At 39.2% G+C, this 18079-nt stretch overlaps 1 protein-coding gene and 1 long non-coding RNA gene across 2 annotated transcripts in view; both read left to right on the top strand.

Moving 5' to 3' along the window:
* Positions 1–898: 898 nt before the first annotated feature.
* LOC114008489 (uncharacterized) lies at positions 899–11627 on the top strand. The gene is made up of 2 exons (XR_003550019.1): positions 899–1336; positions 11184–11627. It is a non-coding gene; the product is annotated as an uncharacterized LOC114008489 (long non-coding RNA).
* Positions 11628–16388: 4761 nt separating this feature from the next.
* Positions 16389–18079, top strand: part of MIPOL1 (mirror-image polydactyly 1) — a 289171-nt gene continuing 287480 nt past the window's right edge. Inside the window, exon 1 of the mRNA XM_006152366.3 lies at positions 16389–16585. The gene's annotated coding sequence lies outside the window, so the exon portion shown is untranslated. The remainder of the gene's footprint in view (positions 16586–18079) is intronic.

The raw sequence follows: 18079 nt of genomic DNA, 5'->3' as shown, positions 1-18079 counted from the left end.
GGGGGCGCCCTCCGGCGGGCCCGCCGCCTCAGCGCGGAGAAGGGCCCTGGAGACCCGGCTCGCGGGGGCGCTGTGCTGGAGCACCGCGGCCGTCCGCCTCGGCCCCCGGCTTGGCGCCCGCGCGCTTCCTATCTGGAGCCTCCAGCCGTCTGTCAAGCTGGGTGCGCTGCCTCTGATAACTCGGCGGAGTGGCCGGGCCTGGAGCGCCAGGAGCGAGGCTGGGGCAACCCTTGTCCTCCAGCGCGGTCGGGTGAATAAACTCCTTGGAGTTAGTTGTCCTGAAATTGTGGACTTTAGTAACTGAATCAAAGCAGCTTTTTTTATTTATTTATTTTTTTGCTATAACGCGTGTGCGCTCGCCAGAGAGAGAGAGATCGCTCCCAGGGGGAGTGACCACACCACACCTCCTTCTCCTCTGGGGATTTTGGCACCCAGCCTGTTTTTCAGGCCCCAGGTCAGGGACTCCAACCGCTTAGTTGCCCATTTGGGATCTAGCCATCTTAACTTCTCTTGGCCCGACCATGTTTTAATCTAAGGAATTTATATTATACTTGCCAACCTTATTTTATAAAAGAAAAGAGAAGAAAGAAGGAAGGAAGGTCGGCCGGCCGGCAGGTGGGCAGGCAGGCAGACAAGCAAGTTTCTTCACTACCCAGATCAGTAGATGTTAGTACTCAGCAGTATTACCACAGTTTGCAAGCTTGTTAGCAAGTCAAAATCATGGGTCCCCACCCTGACCTGAATCGGAATTTCTGGAGATAGGGCCCAAAGTTCTGTGTCTTAAGTTCTTTGATTACTGTTCTGAGTGTTAAAGTTTAGAATCACTGACCTAGATAATCGAGGAACTCAAAGTAACTTCCAGTATATTCCTTATCAGAAACGTTTAATTATTCATATTAATCCCTTAGAATAACTAACAAAACATAAATGCTAATTTATATTAGCTTTAGGCTACTATTTATAAATGCTATGTAGGAGAGACATAGGATTGTCAAATTTTTAAAAAATGCCTGCCATACGCCTAACAGGAGATATAAGGGAAAATTGGGATGCTTTGGAATCCCCATTATCATATTATTTCTTAAACATGGTACTTAATACTAAGTATATTTAGTTTGTGCTACATGAAATTTTTATTTTGGAATGTCAAAAAAACTGAATATCAACATTATGGTTCAATATGATTTTCAATCAAATGTACACTATATATAGATAGTAATTTGATTTCATACTTTATTTCTTAGGCTGAGCCATTAAAAGTTGGTGGTAGTGATATATGCCTGGCAACCTTACTTAGTTCTTGAGGAACTGGGAGACTTGCTGCCTATATGATCAGGTATATATATATAAAATTAAATTTGCTTGTATTTGATTAAATATTGATTAAAATTGCTATGTTTGAAAATGCCTACCAATACATAGTTTTCAGAATATTTTTGCCAATGAAATGGAATAAAAGCGTTTGAGTAATATTTTTCAGTCTTTTATAATTAAATATGGGGTCTTAGAGCTGGAAGATGGCACAGCAGTAAGGCAATGCTGTGTAAAGCTGATCCAAATGGTCAGGTCTGGGTTTGCACTCAGGGATGTCCTTAAAACACTGGGAAAGCAGTGATCCCAGGTTGGCTGAAGCTGGGGGTTGTGGATCAGTGTAAAGACCCTGTTGAGAGTGCCCATTTCTCTCTCTCCCTTTTTTACTCCCTTTGTCTGTCTCAACAATGGAAAAACTTAAATAATTAACTTTTCTAAAACCAGGGCATTGAGTGCAATATTGAATCACTTATTCAACAAGCATTGAGAACTAGGCATAGAAACAGAATTTCAACACTCATTGAAAATATTTCCATCATTTTTCAGTTTAAAAACAGTTTATTCCAAATCATACCACAAATAAAATAGTATAACCATAAATAAAACTCCAACAACAAAGGGATAAAGGTAAGGGTAAAGAAAGTCGTGGAAATTATACAGACTTCATTGACTAGAACGTACAAGGTTGACAAATGTATTTTGCTAGGTAGAAATGTGTCCAGGGAAAAAACCATTATAGAAGAAGGAAGGATGTTTTGGGAACAACTAGTAGTGTCTGCCATAGTTTGGAATGGAGACCTACTTTAAAATGAGAATATTAGCTGATTTTGAAAGATTTGTTTTTCCTTTAGGAGTATTTAATTTAATTTATCATATTATTCTTTAATTTGACCAGAGAGAGACAGAGGGAAAGAAGGGGGCGGGCGGGGGGAGAGAGAAAGCAAACCACCAGGTTCAGGATTCAAACCACAGTCAGCATGTGGGAGTCCAGTTCTTCAACCACTGCGCCACCTGCCAGCCCCCTTAAATATTAATTTAATGAATGAATCACAGTCACTCCAAATTAATATCCAGTACTCTTTAAGTAATCACATCTTCCCCTCTTCTGCCCCTAAGCAATCACTAATGATTGCTTCTATCTTCTATAGATTTGTCCATTCTGAATATTTCATATGTAAGGATCATATAATATGTGACCTTTTGTGTCTGGCTTCTTTCACTTAACATATTTGCTATATTCATTTAAGTTGCAGGATGCATCACTGCTAAATTATTTTTATGGCTGAATAATATTTTAGTCTACGTATATATTCCAACTTGTTTATTCATTCATTCATTGATGGATATTTGGATTATTTCCACCTTTAAGCTATTATGAATAATACTGCTATACACATTTGTGTACAAGAATCTGTGTGGACATATGTTTTCATTTCTCTTTTGTATATTCATAATGGAATTGCTAGGTCATGTAGTATTTCTAAGTAAATTTTTGAGGAACTATTATCTATACCATTTTACACTTCTACCTATATGAGCATTTCTACTCTACATCCTTCCCAACACATGTTATTTTCGTTTTTTGATTTTAGCTATTCCACTGTGTGTGAGGATGTGAACTGGTATCACATTGTGATTTTGATTTGTATTTTTTCAATGACAGATGAACTTGGCCATCTTATGTGTTTTTTGGCCATTTGTATATCTTCTTTGGAAGAATGACTTTTGAAGTCCATTAGTTGTTTTTTATTTTTGCCAGAGGCAGGCAGCATGTGTTCACCAGAAAGACAGAGAGGGAGAAAGAGAAAGCACCTTCCATGGGATATGGTCACACCACAATGCCTTCTCCTCTATTTCTCTATCCTGTTGGGATTTGGGGCATCCATACACACGTGCCTAGGGTGTTTGTCAAAATGCCAGGGCCAGGAATCAAACTGCACAGTTAATCATGTGAGATCTGGATACTCATAACCAACAGGTCACAGGGCTGGCCTCTCTTACTCTTTTTAAAAATTATTTAATTTTATTTATTATTATTATTATTTAATTTGCTGTATGGCAGGTGTGTTTACCAGAGAGAGACAGAGAGAGAGAGAAAATGAGACAGCAAGCTGCCAGGTTCAGGACTCAAACTGAGGTTGGCCATGTGTGAGTCCAGCTCCTTAACCTCCACGCCACCTACTGGCCCCTCCATTACTCATTTGTAAAGCCAGTTGCTTTATCTTTTGTTGTTGAGTTGTAAGAGGTTTTTTTTAAATATATAGTCTAGACGCTAAACCTTTATCAGATAACATGATTTGCAAGTGTTTTTTATTTCCCCTATTCTTTGGGATTCCTTTCACTGTCTCGATAATAGCCTTTGATGCACAAAAGTTTTTAATTTCAAGGAAGTCTGATTCAGCTGTTTGTTCTGTTGCTCATGCTTTTGGTATCAACTTAAGAATCCATTGCAACGGAACCAACAGGTGGCATAGTGGTTAAGGTGCTGGACTCTCACGTGGTTTACTGTGATCAGAGTCCCAGTGTCTTGAAACTCACACCAGGTGCATGTGTGAGGAGAATGAAGGAGAAAGGATTGTGGCATAGCCACTTCTCACCCCCCTTAGGGATGACTCCCCCCGCCTTTCTTTCTCTCTCTCTCTCTGTCTGCCTTTCCCGTGAGTGCTTGCACCCCATAGGAAAAATCTTAAAAAAAAATCAATTGCCATATCTGAAGTCATGATGATTTATCTCTATATATTCATCTAAAACATTTAAACATTTTATTTTTCTATAGGGCACATGTGCTTACTGGAGAGAGAGACAAAAAGCAGCCCCTATTAGGGATGGCCATGCTGAAATTCCTTCTCCTCCATTCTCCTCTAGAGATTTAGAGTGCACATGTGTGCCTGTGCACACATGTGCGTACACACACACACACACACACACACACACACACATCCAGATTGTTTTTCAAACTGCTGGATCTGAGACTCAAACTGTGAAGTTGACCATGTAGGATCCAGCTACCTTAACTACTACTCCACCTGGCTGGCCCAACTAATACTTTTATCATTTTAGCTCTGATATTTAGGTCATTAATCAATTTTCTTCACATAGACATCTACTTATTATGGTATTTAGGGCCATAAAAAATAATTGAAAATACATTTACCATATGTTTAGCAACTTGAAAACAGATGAGAAAGTAAAATATATGCACAAAACAATGCAATGAAGCAGAAAAAATGAATTAACTATATAGCTATAAATTTCAGCTTCCTTAATTCTACAAAAATATATTTGAAGATAAAAAAATTCAATCCATAGAGAGTGAATGCAAATATTTAATTTATGTAAGTATGAATATTTTAACAAAACATAATTTGGTTAAATCTATAAGGAAAGGCAAAGGGATTATAAATGAAATATTGAAGAATTACTTGCCCTGGTGAAAGGGAAGAATATGGTAATCTACAGAAGCACACACAGATTTTCAGAATTACTGATATTAATTAAATTATTACATATAAATATACCGTGTTTGTTATTTTTACATTCTATATATCATGTATAATTTTCTTTTAAGGTTTTTTGCCATCGGGAGCATGCATTCGCCAGATAGAGACAGTGCAAGGGAAGTGAGAAATCATTCCCCAGGAAGGATGGACATGTCACAATCTCTTCTCCATTCTCCTCCTGGGATTTTGGGCATGCACACATATGTGTCCAGTGTGATTTTTAAGCTGTTGAGTCCAGGACTTGAACCATGAATGACCATGTTGGAATCCAGCACCTTAACCATTATACCACTGACTGGCCCCCATGTATAACATATTTTACAGTAAAATTTTTGGAGCCATTCAAATCTTTACATTATGGCCAGCAACTTTAAAATAAAAAACAGAGTCCTTAGTAAGCTCTGTATATTACAATCCTGAGTAATACCTGAAATGATTGAATTATGTGAAGTACTGTGGTAACATCAACTAATCACTTTTCTAGATCCTAAAGTTTAATTTCTGATGTAGTTCAACTTTAGGAAATCAGAATCCTCAAAAGGTGATTTTTCTTCTATATTTAGTAAGCCTAATAAATTTGCAGAGAATCATTTTGCATCATTCTGGGAAAGTGATTTGTTGCTCCTCCAGGCACATCAAAATAATGCAGTCCCAGATCATGGGCATGCACATGCCTAGTATAATCAGGCAGATCTTTGAACATGAACCCAGAATCTCCCCATGTATGTCAGTCTTGAAGAGTATAGTGTTTTCATTGCTATGCCACTATCTAACTCTTTTCTTATGTTTACTGTCATTATTTCTTTTTTCTTCCATTTTCATTCCTTCACAACTACTATATGTTGTTTTCACTTTCTTCATTCTTTATTTCTCTTTGTTTTGTCTTTTGTTATTATTATTTCTTAGTTTCTCTTACTGCTCTCCAAATTTCTTTCATTGTTTTCACATGGATCAATTTTTAGTTAATTTTGTATACGGAGTAAAGTAGGAGTTCAAATTCATTCTTTTGCATATGGTTATCCAGATGTCCGGCACCATTTATTGAAGAGATTTTTCTTTTCCCATTGAATGATCTTGGCACTCTTGTTAAAAATCTGTATGTTAGAATTTCCTTCTAGGCTCTCTATTCTATTCCATTCATTTACATGTCTGTCCTTAAAGCTGTAACAGACTGCTATGATTAATGCAACTTTGTAATGACTTTTAAAATCAGAAATGTACCTCACATTTCAGCTAGAAAAATTGCCTGTATCATTTCTTGCAGAATAGGTCTATAGATGGCAAACTCTCTTAATTTTTGTTTCTCCAGGAATGTCTTAACTTTTCCCATATTGTTGAAGAATAGCTTTGCTGACTATAAAGTTCTTGGTTGACAATTTTTTGTTTATTTAGCATTTTAAATGTATCAGCCACTGATTATGGTAGCCATGATTTCTGATAAGAAATCGGTTGTTAATTTTATTGAAGATCCTTTGTGTATTATTTGCATCTCTTCAGATGCTTTCAAGATTTTCTCTTTGTCTCTTAACAGATTATAATGTGTGTTAGTGTGGCTCTCTTTGAGTTTATTTTGCTCAGATTTATCTTGATAAGATTTATTTTGTCATCCTTCCTGGATATGTAGGTTTGTATTGGTCTGCTCAGGTTTCCATAACAGAAATATCACTGGGTAGGTGAATTAACCAACAGAAATTCATTTCTTTACAGTTCTAAAGGCTAGAAGTCTAACATAAAGGTGCCAGCAGGACTGCTTTCTAGTGAGGCCTCTTTTCCTGGCTTCTGGAAAATCACTTTCTCACTGTCTTCACATGACCTTTTCTCGGTGAATTTATGGAAAGAGGGGGAAAAATGTTGTCTCTTACTCTTTCTATAACAACAGTCTTACTGGATTAGAGTGTCATCTTTATTGTATCATTACTCTTAATTACCTCCTTAAAGGTCCCATCTCAAAATACAGTCACATTGAGGGATAGCCCCATGCCCTGGTGGTTAAAGGGAGCTGGATCCCATCTGGCTGACCGCGTGGTTTAAATCCTGGTCTTGGCAGCATGAAAAACATCCTTTAAAGATTTTTTAAGATTAGAAAACAAAAAGAACACAGAAAGAGCCAAATCAGGACAGTTAGATGGATGCCTAATGGTTTTACAGAAACTCTTGTTAAATTGCCCTTGTTTACTGAGAAGAATGTGAAGGAGCATTGTTGTGGTAGAGAAGGGCTCTCTGGTGAAGCTTTTCAAGGAGACTGTCTCCTAAAACTTCAGCTAACTCTCTCAAATATTCTCAAAGCAAGAAGCTGTTATAATTCATTGGTTCTCTAGAAAGTCAATAAGCGAAATGTTTTTAGTATCCCCAAAAACTGTTGCCATGGCCTTTGCTCTTGACTGGTCTCCTTTTGCTTTGACTGGATGACTTCCATGTTTTGATAGCCATTGCTTTGATTCTGTTTTGCCTTCAGGATCATACTAATAAAGCCATGGGTCATCTCCAGTTACAATTCTTCGAAGAAAAGTTTCAAGATTTTGATCCCACCTGTTTAAACTTTCCACTGAAAGCTCTGTTCTTGTGTGCAACTGATGTAGGCATAACATTTGGCACCCAAAGAGCAAAAAAAAAAAAAAAAGAATAGCTCAACTTTAAATTTTTATAGCCAGTTGAAGTGAGTGGTCTGCCAGTGTGAGCACCATCTTCAACATCATCATCTCATCTCTTCTTTTCTTTTCTTTTCTTTTTTTTTTTTTTTTTAAAGTTTCTTATAGGGTACATGTGCTTGCTGGAGGGAAACATAGATAGCTAAAGAGGGGAGAAATCACCCCCAAGGAGGATAGCCATACTACAATCCCTTTTCCTCCAAATTTTTATAGCCAGTTGAAGTGAGTGGTCTGCCAGTGTGAGCACCATCTTCAACATCATCATCTCATCTCTTCTTTTCTTTTCTTTTCTTTTTTTTTTTTTTTTAAAGTTTCTTATAGGGTACATGTGCTTGCTGGAGGGAAACATAGATAGCTAAAGAGGGGAGAAATCACCCCCAAGGAGGATAGCCATACTACAATCCCTTTTCCTCCATTCCTCTCTTGGTACTTAGGGCACGGACACACAAGCCTGGCATGTTTTTCGTTGCTGAGTCCGGGATTTGAACTACTCATCAGTCAGTCATGTGGGATTCAGTTACCTCCATGCCACCTACTGGCTACTCATTCTTCCTTAAAATGAGTTACCCATTTGTAAACTGCTAATCTTTTGGGGGGTATTGTGCCCATAATCTTTTCATAAAGTTTCACTGATTTCACCATTCTTCCATGCAAGCTTTGCCATAAATTTGGTGTTTGGTTTTTGCTTCAGTTTTAGAATTCATGTTGCTTTGATAGAGGCTCTTTCCAAACTGATGTCTTATTTCTTCTTACTGCCATAAACTAGATTCTATTCAAACATGTTATAACAATTTAGTACAAGTTTATTTTTATAAAAAAATGAAATCCAGGCATTTTTTTTTTATATAGTATTCATTCTACGTGACATTTTGGAAGACCTCTCCTTGTATTAAGTTTTACAAAGTGATCATTATCCTAGAGGCAGGTGATTTACCAAATGGTTAATAGATGAGAATGTTATAAGATTTGGTTTCAAAATTTTAATAATAGCTATCTTAGGACATTTTTGCATTGCCAACAGAAATACCTGAGCCTGGGTGATTTTATAAAGAAGAGAGAGGTTTATTAACAGACTTACAATTCTAGTGCCTGAAAAGTTCAAAGCCCTAAGCATACTACATGGCCAGATCAAGTACGGAAGTTGGTAGGTGTGTGGAGAAGAAGAAACAGCTTGCTCTCGCTCTCCTTTATGACAACCAGCTTTCAGGAGAATTACCCTCTTGTCATAAGATTTTAAACTCACTGAATCTTGAGTGACATCATTAATCTACTCACAAGAATGTTGCCTCCATGATGCAATCACTATGAACAAATCACCACCTATGATGCTTCATTGTACCCCAATATAGAATTCCAAAACACAAAACTTTGGGGAACAAACCATAATAATAGCTCTGATCACCACTTTTGGGTTAATAGCTCTTATGTCTTTATCACCAGTATCTAGAGCACTTCCTTGCATGTGGATTGTATTCTGACTGTTGGAAAACTTTTAGATGCTACCCAACCAACTCAAACTCACAAAACTGAATTTACTTATACACCCATTCCTCTAAGATCAATTCCCTTTCTTAACTATTTATTGAATTCTGAAAGCTTTATTTCATATTCTTTAATTCATCCTTTTGTCTATCCAGCCTACCTCATACCTTTTATCATTTTTTCCTTCTAGATTAACTATTCTTTCTACCTTGAGAACCTTGATTCTGAAGTACATTTTCCAACTGATGAATATTTTACCTAAAATACAAATTGGATTGCATCATTCCTGTCTAATATTAAATTTCTATCAACCATAGAATCAAATCTGAAGTATATAAATAAAAATGAAAGAGTCTACATAATTTTCCAACCTAATTTTTCACTTTTTATCTTAAATTTAATATTTTGATAATACTAAAATATTTACAGTTTCTATAGTCTCTCACTTCCATATTGATTCTCAGTTCCATATTGATTCCACTATAATTAATTCTGTTTTCTTTTTACCTCCACTCCTGCCTCTTTGCCTGTTCACTCCTATCCATATTTAAAGAAGATTCTGGAATTATCACTTCTAGATCTCCCTGATTCTATCTTCCTTGTCCCCTAAACATCTTCCCCCAAAGCCATTTATCAATTTACATGGTGAAATGGTTAATTTTATATGTCAACTTGTTTGGGTCATGGTACTCAGACATTTGTTCAAACATTATCATGTATGTTTCTGTGAAAGTGTTTGGTTTTGATGATATTAATACTTAAGTCAGTGAACTTCTGTAAAGCAGAATATATCCCATAATGTGAGCTCTTAGTAGAACAAAGAGTCATAACCCCTCTCCCTAAGACAAGAATGATTTCTGAGAGCAGAAGTCCTTCAGACTTGAACTGCAACATTGACTAGATCTCTATTCTGATTGCCCTTGGACTTGAACTGCAACTCTTAGAGGAGGCCCACCAGCCTCCTCCACATTAGCTTTTAGACTCACTAAACTTCTATAATTGCAATGGTATGAGTCAATTCCTTACAGTAAATCTCAATCTCTCTCTCTCACTCTTTGTGCCTGCCTGTGCATGTGTGCATGCACACACACACACACACACACATGCACGAGCACACACAAATCCTTTTAGTTCTGTTTCTTTGGAGAACCCCCAACTAGTACAAATGATATTTTCAAGTACTTACATGCATATCTTTTATTCATTATTTTATTTTCAGAACTAATTGGAGTGCCTGACACATTGTGAAAGCCCAATATTTACAAACTTGCGAATATTCATGATCTAACATTCCTTTGTTCTCTGTAATAAAAGAGGAGTTCATTTTCTTCTTTTAATTTTCATCCACATTTTTATGAAAGCTCAGCATATGAGGAGAGATGAGGGCATAGACAACATCTTTGATAATTAGCTTGAGATAAACAAAGAAAGCTATAACTACTACCTTTCATTTCTTGTATACAGGCAACTGTCAGCAGAATGGAGACTAAGGTAATATAGTATATGCGGGTTTTAGTGGTAGAAGGGAGTAAGGAAAAAGTAGCTATTGTGATATGTAATGTTTCGGGAAAGAGCATTAATTAGTTACCTCAGTTAAGTTAGAGAAAGGACTAATGAGAATTAGTCCTAATATTTAGAACTCACTGAATAAAAAGGGGAGAAGAAAAAAACAGGTTATTGAAAGGAAAATAAACATGTAGTTTCTCTTTACCCTGGAAACTTTAAGCACTCAGATAATGGGTTTTAAAATGTACTTTATGGGGGCCAACTGGTGGCATCATGGTTAAGGTGATGGACTCATACATGACCAACTGTGGTTTGAATCTTGGACCTGATAGCTTGAAAATCATACTGGGCTTGTGTGCATGTGTGCCCCAAATCCCAGGAGAATAGAGGAGAAGGGATTGCCAGCTACCAACCTCTCTTGGGAGGGTGATTTCTCACTTTCCCTCTCACTGTCTTTATCTGGTGAGCACACGTGCCCTATGGCAAAAACCTTAAAAATAAAAGTACTTTATAGACTTTGGAATACTTTCCCAATGAAAAATATTATTGGGTTGTTGGGAATGTCATGGTGCATTTTTGCAACATATGGTGCTACTTTATTTTTGGAAGTACTAGAGTACTTTTTTCTAAAAAAGAAAATTAAGTAATTTTGTTGAGTTTTAGAGAATGTACAACAATTTGAAGATGGAAGACAAAACTGTGCATTGTCATATTTTACTGTTTTACTTCCATAAAGGAAAGAGCATGTATCAAGCTGGTGAAATGTTAGTAAAGTTTATGGTGACAAGAACATCAGTGACAATGATTGTGAAATTCTGTGCTGCTGATTTTGACCTCAATGACGCTCCTTGGTCAGGGAGACCCACTGAAGTTGATGACAAAATAAAGGCATTGACGCTCCTTGGTCAGGGAGACCCACTGAAGTTGATGACAAAATAAAGGCATTGATGGAGTTGAACCCATGTTACACAACACAAGAGAATGTAGAAACATTGACCATCCAGCATTCAAGCATTCACGACCACTCGAAGAACCTGGGACACATAAGCAAGCTTGATTATTTGGATTCCTCATGAACTCAAAGAAGTTAATTTGACAGCATGTATAAACATCTGCAATATGCTCATTAAATGTGAGAAAAATGACCCTATTTTAAGCAACCAATACCTGGTAATGAGAAGTGGATTGTTTACTACAATATAGTGCACAAATAATCTGGGTCCCAACATGATGATTTGCCTCAAATGACATCAAGAGCAGATATTCATCAGAGGAAGGTCATACTCTCAGTGTGGTGGGATTTTAAAGTATTGTTTTTTTTTTTTTTTTTTTTTTCGAGTTCCTATCAAAGAACCAAACAATCAATTCAAATCAATTCAGCAACTGGACAGTTTGAATGAATCCATCAACCAGAAATGTCCAGAGCTGGTTGATCATAAAGGAGTTGTGTTCTATGAAGATAACACAAGACCACACACAAGTTTGATCACTAAAATTATTGAAGCTTGGATGGTATGTGTTGCCATACCCACCCTACTTTGCCTGACTTTGTGCCATCAGATTTCCTCATGTTTCGCTCTCTTCACCTAACTCATTGTATGATATAACATTCAATTGAGATGAGGCTGTAAATAAGCACCCTGTTCAGTTTTTCACTGATAAAGACAGGTCCTTCTGTGAATGAGGAATTATGAAGCTCACTGAAAGATGGCAAAAGGTTATTAAATAAAATGGGAAACATATCATTGATTGATCTTTGCTCTCTATATAAATAAATGATCTAGGAAACTATGTCATGACTCTTCTGACAACCCAATGTAGTCACTTTCCTTAAAATTACCCTACCAATTCATTTTTTGGTTCCAATTTTCTCAGTGTTATAGACCCTATCTCCTAAGCATTCTTATTTTATAACCAGGAAAAGCAACTTTCCCTTCTTTTACACACAATTTGATTTGGCCATAAAGCTTTGGAGATCTATGTTGACAAACTATATTAACCCATCTTTTTGTCTCCTGCATTTGGGGGGTTGAAAAAGCACCTGAAACAAGATCTCATCATGCTGAGGTCCCATGCCCCCAGATCACCAGCTTATTAGGATCTTGGGTATTCCCAGTATGTGCCAGGTCTACTTGGTAGGGGATCTGACCCCTACTCTTGTGTGGAACACATGACTTCCAGCACTGCAGCTCAGAAGCTTACTGATTGGGCCACCAAGGCTGACCATTTTCTTATATAGTTTTATGCTTTGTGTACATAAATATCTGATAGAGACCTGAAGTAAAACAAACACATATCAAAGCTGAATATGTAATAAACCGCTTTAGAACATTTTTCATTATAACATAACTGAAATTTTGTGATTACAACCCATTTTATAATTTATATCCTGTTTTTTTCATTTCTTTTTTTACACACACTCTCTCTGTCCTTTTTTTTTTTTTTTAACATTTACTGAAGTATAAGTTGCTTTCATTAACTCTAACAATGGTTAACTAGAAATCTGGTAACACTCCATATTACACCGGTTCTCTGTGGTTGTAGGGGGTAAAAACTGCTTATTATCCAGCATCCAAAAGCATACCTGGCACATAGTATGTATTCAATAAATATTTGGTGTCCAAAAGAATAATGAGTAACAGGAATTAAAGTGACTTTTTTAAAAGCAGTTCTGACCTGTGGACCAGTGTAACTATATTTGAATTATTAGCAGCTAATTATGTTAGTCCTTTCTTATTTCAACATGGAATTAGACAAATTGAGGATTCTACTGTTATATGTATTTTTTAATTTTGCAAAGTTCAGTATTTTGCCTTAGAGGATTTACATATTGAATGTTTTTTTAAAAGAATTATTTTATTTAACTTTATTTTATTTGCTTCTTTATTTTAATTTGACCAGAGAGAGACAGAGTGAAAGAGAGAGAGAGAGAGCCACCACACCAGGTCTGGGACTCGAACTGCTGAGATCCCGGCGCCCCCACCCCCCACCCCCCCTGCCAGCCCCTACATATTGAATGTTAAGAATCCAGGTGTCGGGACCAGCAGTTAGCGTAATGGCTATGTCGCTGGACTCCCACGTAGTCAACCGCAGTTCGTGTCCCAGACCTGGTGGCTTAAAACTCACGCCAGGCTCGTGTGCATGCGTGCCCAAGATCCTGAGAGGAGAATGGAGAAGGGATTGCGGCGTGGCCATCCCCCCAGGGGGTGATTTCTTGCTCTCTGTCTCTCTGTCTCTCTCTGCCTGGCAAGTGCACATGCCCTATGGCTAAAACCTCTCCAAAAATAAATAAATAAATAAAAAAGAATCCAGGTGTCTTTTTAGTACTTGATTCAAAAAAGTCCCTAGCTTTAAAGTTTCAGTCTGACCCATTCTTTTTTTCTTTTTCTTTTTTTTTTTTTTTTTGAGAGAGATTTTCACTGTAGGGCGCATGCACTCGCCAGACAGACAGAGACATAGAGACAGAAAGCGAGAAATCACCCCCCAGGGGGGATGGTCATGCCGCAATCCCTTCTCCTCCATTCTCCTCTCGGGATCTTGGGCACGCACGCACACGCGCCCGGCATGAGTTTTAAGCCACCGGGTCCGAGACACGAACCACGGTTGACTACGTGGGAGTCCAGCGACATAGCCATTACGCTAACTGCTTGTTCCCGACCCATTCTTCATCTAAGTGCCAGATATCACTTTTGCTCACTCCACTGGAGCCAGATCTTGTCCCTTTCCATTCGACCATCACTTGGCAACACACTCTTTTCTTCCCCTGCCCCATCCCTGTTCTCCCTCCTCATACCAAATCAAAGCATAACAGAAAAAAAAAAAGAAAGATTTTTTTTTTTGAGAGATTTTTTGCTACAGGGTGCATGCACTTACTCGAAAGATAGAGAGAGAGACAGTGAGAATCATCCTCCAGGTTGGATGGCCCACCACAATCCACAATCCCCTCTCCATTTTCCTCTTGGGATTGGGCATGCACACCCATGTGCCCCACATGAGTTTTAATCCACTGGGTCCAGGACTCGAACCACAGTCGACTACATGGGAGTCCAGTGACATAACTATTACAACATCTGCTGGTCTGCAACAAATGCTTTTTTAACTCTGTTTTTTTTGTGTTTGTTTGTTTGTTTTTGCCCCACCTCCTTTATTATTGAATTTCTCTTTCTTATACTTTAAAGATCAACTGGTGTTTGCAGCTTCTGTAACTAATGTAATATGTAACTATTATAACACATAAAGTCATAAATAGGCCTGTTTGTTTAGAAGAAGAGGAGAGAATGAGAATGTTTGCTCAAGGGACACAATGTAACAGGATAAATGTAAAAGTTTAATAAAATTGTAATTTACCATAATGGTTACAGATGTTTAGATTGTTTTGTTAAATAGTTTAGCTTAAAGAAAATATGTTGTAGCTTCCCTTTATGTATCAGTGTATGTTACAAGTCTTAATTAACCGATTCAATGTCTCTACAAGAACAGAAACGGTGTCATGTGAAAGGAAAAGGTGCACAAAACAATCTTGAGAAAATCATGAGAGTTACACTGAACTAGCTGAATTTGTTAAAGATAACAATGGATAACCAAAAAGTGGAACAGTGCTGGAGCTTTCTGTTCTGACAGCTGATTGTGAGTTGTTAAGTTCTGGGCCACTACCTGTGCTCCAATTCAGCTAAATAAACTCCTTTCTCCCTCTTTGGTTCTCCTTTGCATTACTCATGGAAATGGCTACCAGATTTTTGCCAGCAGCAAAAGGAAACCCAACAGCACTAAAATGGAGGCCACAGGAAAGGTGTTTTTTTTTGTCCACCTCCACCTCTCCCCACCATGTGCTTGCCAGAGAGAGAGAAAGAGACAGAGAGAGAGAGAGAGAGACAGTAAGAAGAAAAGTGAGAAATTGCCCCCTGGGCAGAGAGGGGTGGGAGTGGGGAGTGGGTGGCAACACCACAGTCCCTTCTCATTCTCCTCCTGGAATCTTGGAAACACCCGCGTGTGCACACGGACACACACATGCACACGCAGGGGCGCGCTCAGCGTGAATTTTAAGCCACCAGGTCTGGGATTCAAACCATGATCAGCCATATGGGAGCCCAGCGACATAAATGCTTCGCCTTCTGCGACTTTTTTTTTGAGAAGTTTTTGCTGTAGGACGAGGGCGCTCGCCAGAAAGAGTCAGAGAGAGAGAAAGGGACAAATCACTTCTCCCCCCACCCCCCCCACCTGTGGATTACCACGCCGCAATTCCTTCGCCTCCGGGGATCTTGGGCACGTATGTACATGCGCCTGGCGTGAGTTTAAGCCACCGGGTCCAGGACTTGAACCACTGTGGACTACATGGGAGTCCAACGACATAGCCATTACGCAACTGCCTACCCGAAGACAGTTGTTTTGTTTTTTGAGAGAGAAAGCCGGGTTTCGTTCTTGTTTTTTGTTTGTTTGTTTGTTTGTTTGTTTGTTTTTTACTACAAGGCGTGTGCGCTCGCCAGGCAGACTGAGAGAGACAGAGAGACAGAAAGCAAGAACTCACCCTTCCCCCCCCCGGGGGGGGATGGCCACGCCGCAGTCCCTTCTCCTCCATTCTCCTCTTGGGATCTTGGGCACGCACGCGGCCAGCGTTAATTTTAAGCCACCGGGTCCGGGACTTGAACCGCGCTCTACTACATGGGAGTCCAGTGACATAGCCATTACGCTAACTGCTGGTCCCACCTAAGACACTTTTTAATCAAGCATTTTCCCTCATCTAACCAGATCAGATTTTGTCCATTTTGTCCATTCTAGGTGTTGCTCTCCTAGAATGTGCACCGCACCTCTTGCCCTCTGAAAGATACTGCGAGCACTGTCCAGCTGTCTTGCCGCCTGGACTGAAGGTCCCACCCCGCAGTCCTGGAGGCACCGCCCGCGCATGCCCGATAAGCTCCTCCTCCGCTCCTCCCCCGCCCTCGCGCGCTGTGTGCAGCTGGCCCCCACCGCTCCCCGCCCCACAGGGTTGTTTTGGGGCGCGCGAACCTCAGCGCGCGGGGGAGCCGGGGCCGGAGGCTCCCAGCGAGCGGCGATTGGCTGACGCGGAGGCTCCGCGTCCGGCCTGAGAAACTCTGGGCGAGCGCAGAGTAGGCTGCTCAGGCGGAGCCTGGCGCATCTCAGGTAAACTGGGGGTCTGGGAGGTTTGCGCGCCCAGGGAATGTGGGGTGGACGCAGACCAGCCCTGGAATTTCCGGCCGCCGCCCCCTTTAGAGAAGGAGCCGCGCAAAAAGTGCACCCGGCCGACGCTGGCCCCTTGAGGCCGGAGTGATGGGGCTCCCTGGAAGGTCGGTGACCTGGGGTCTTCAGGTGACATACACCTCCTTCTGGGCAGGATTTCGTCATCGTCTCCTTTCCTATGGTAAAACTTCGGCAGCTGAGCGTTTAGGGGGGTAGATTTTTGTTGGTTTTTCTCCCGAGTCGCGGCGAATTAGGAGGGTTCCAGTCTTGTTTCAGCCTCTTTTCGATCGACTCTGTGCCCTTGAGAGAGTCACAAAGTAGTTTTATATTTCAGTTCTCATTATATTAAGTGTGGGTAAAGAATGCGGAGCTTCATTAGGCTGGATGAGTCAGGCTCTAGAAAGATACTGTTAGCTTTTTGGATTCGCAATGTCAGCGGACCCACTTTTCTCTTAAGTGGAAGGTGATACCATACAACAGTTTTGCGAGGTACTTTACGCTCATGAATGGAGGAAACTGGATAAACACAAGATAGCTGTATTATTAGACAAGGATAGTAGAAGGAAACAACTTTCCACTCGAACAGTGGAACAGCGCTTTTCGAAAGCGCTTTGGGGCATTTTATGTAGGTTAAATCACAGCGGTAGTAGACAGTGGTAAACCAAAACAAAGGGCCAGACAAAACTATTTCAAGGATTTTTTTTCTTCCCCAGATAACTTTAACGTACTATCACAACTTACATTTCAGTTTTTTTTTGGCATCTGGTATGGAATGAATGTAAAACGACGATTACATAATCATTTGGGTGTCCTATGCAATACTACACCAATAAAAGGAAAATAAAACTGACTTTTCTATATAAGGTCATAGGAATTAAGACATGTCCTTGATGAGAGTTAATGAGAAGTCAGATAAATGAAGGGAAATATACCAGATTTTCCTTTAGTGACATGGAGTTTATAGAAATCTTTTCTGTGGCTTACGTTTTAAAGTAACAGACATATGGAAAAGTTTATGAATCGTAAGTGTACAACTCACTGCATTTTCACACATTGTGTATACCCTTGTATTCAGTCCCTAGATCAAAAAAGAGTTTTACTTGGTTTCAGAAGCTAACTTCTGGCTCCCTTTCCAAGGTAACCATTTTTCTGGACTTCAAACATTATAGATGTGTTACACTTATAATTGACTTTATATAAATGGAATCATGTAGCATTTATTTCCATGTATCTGACTTTTGCTTAATATTTTATTTTTGAGATTTATGTAAGTTATGTAGCAGGAGTCTGTTCATCTTCATGCTGTATACTATTCCACCCAGTTTGGGGCTCTTATCAGTTGGGCTGCTACAAACTTTTTTTTGTTGTTTTTGTTTTTTATTTTTTATTTATTTTATTTTATTATTATTATTATTTTTATTTTTTTAAATTTTTTTT

Source organism: Tupaia chinensis, unplaced genomic scaffold (genome assembly GCF_000334495.1).
Source record: "Tupaia chinensis unplaced genomic scaffold, TupChi_1.0 Scaffold000350_1, whole genome shotgun sequence".
Lineage (NCBI taxonomy): Eukaryota > Metazoa > Chordata > Mammalia > Scandentia > Tupaiidae > Tupaia > Tupaia belangeri.
The sequence above is the reverse complement of the archived record's forward strand: the minus strand, read 5'-3'. Positions and strand labels throughout refer to the sequence as shown.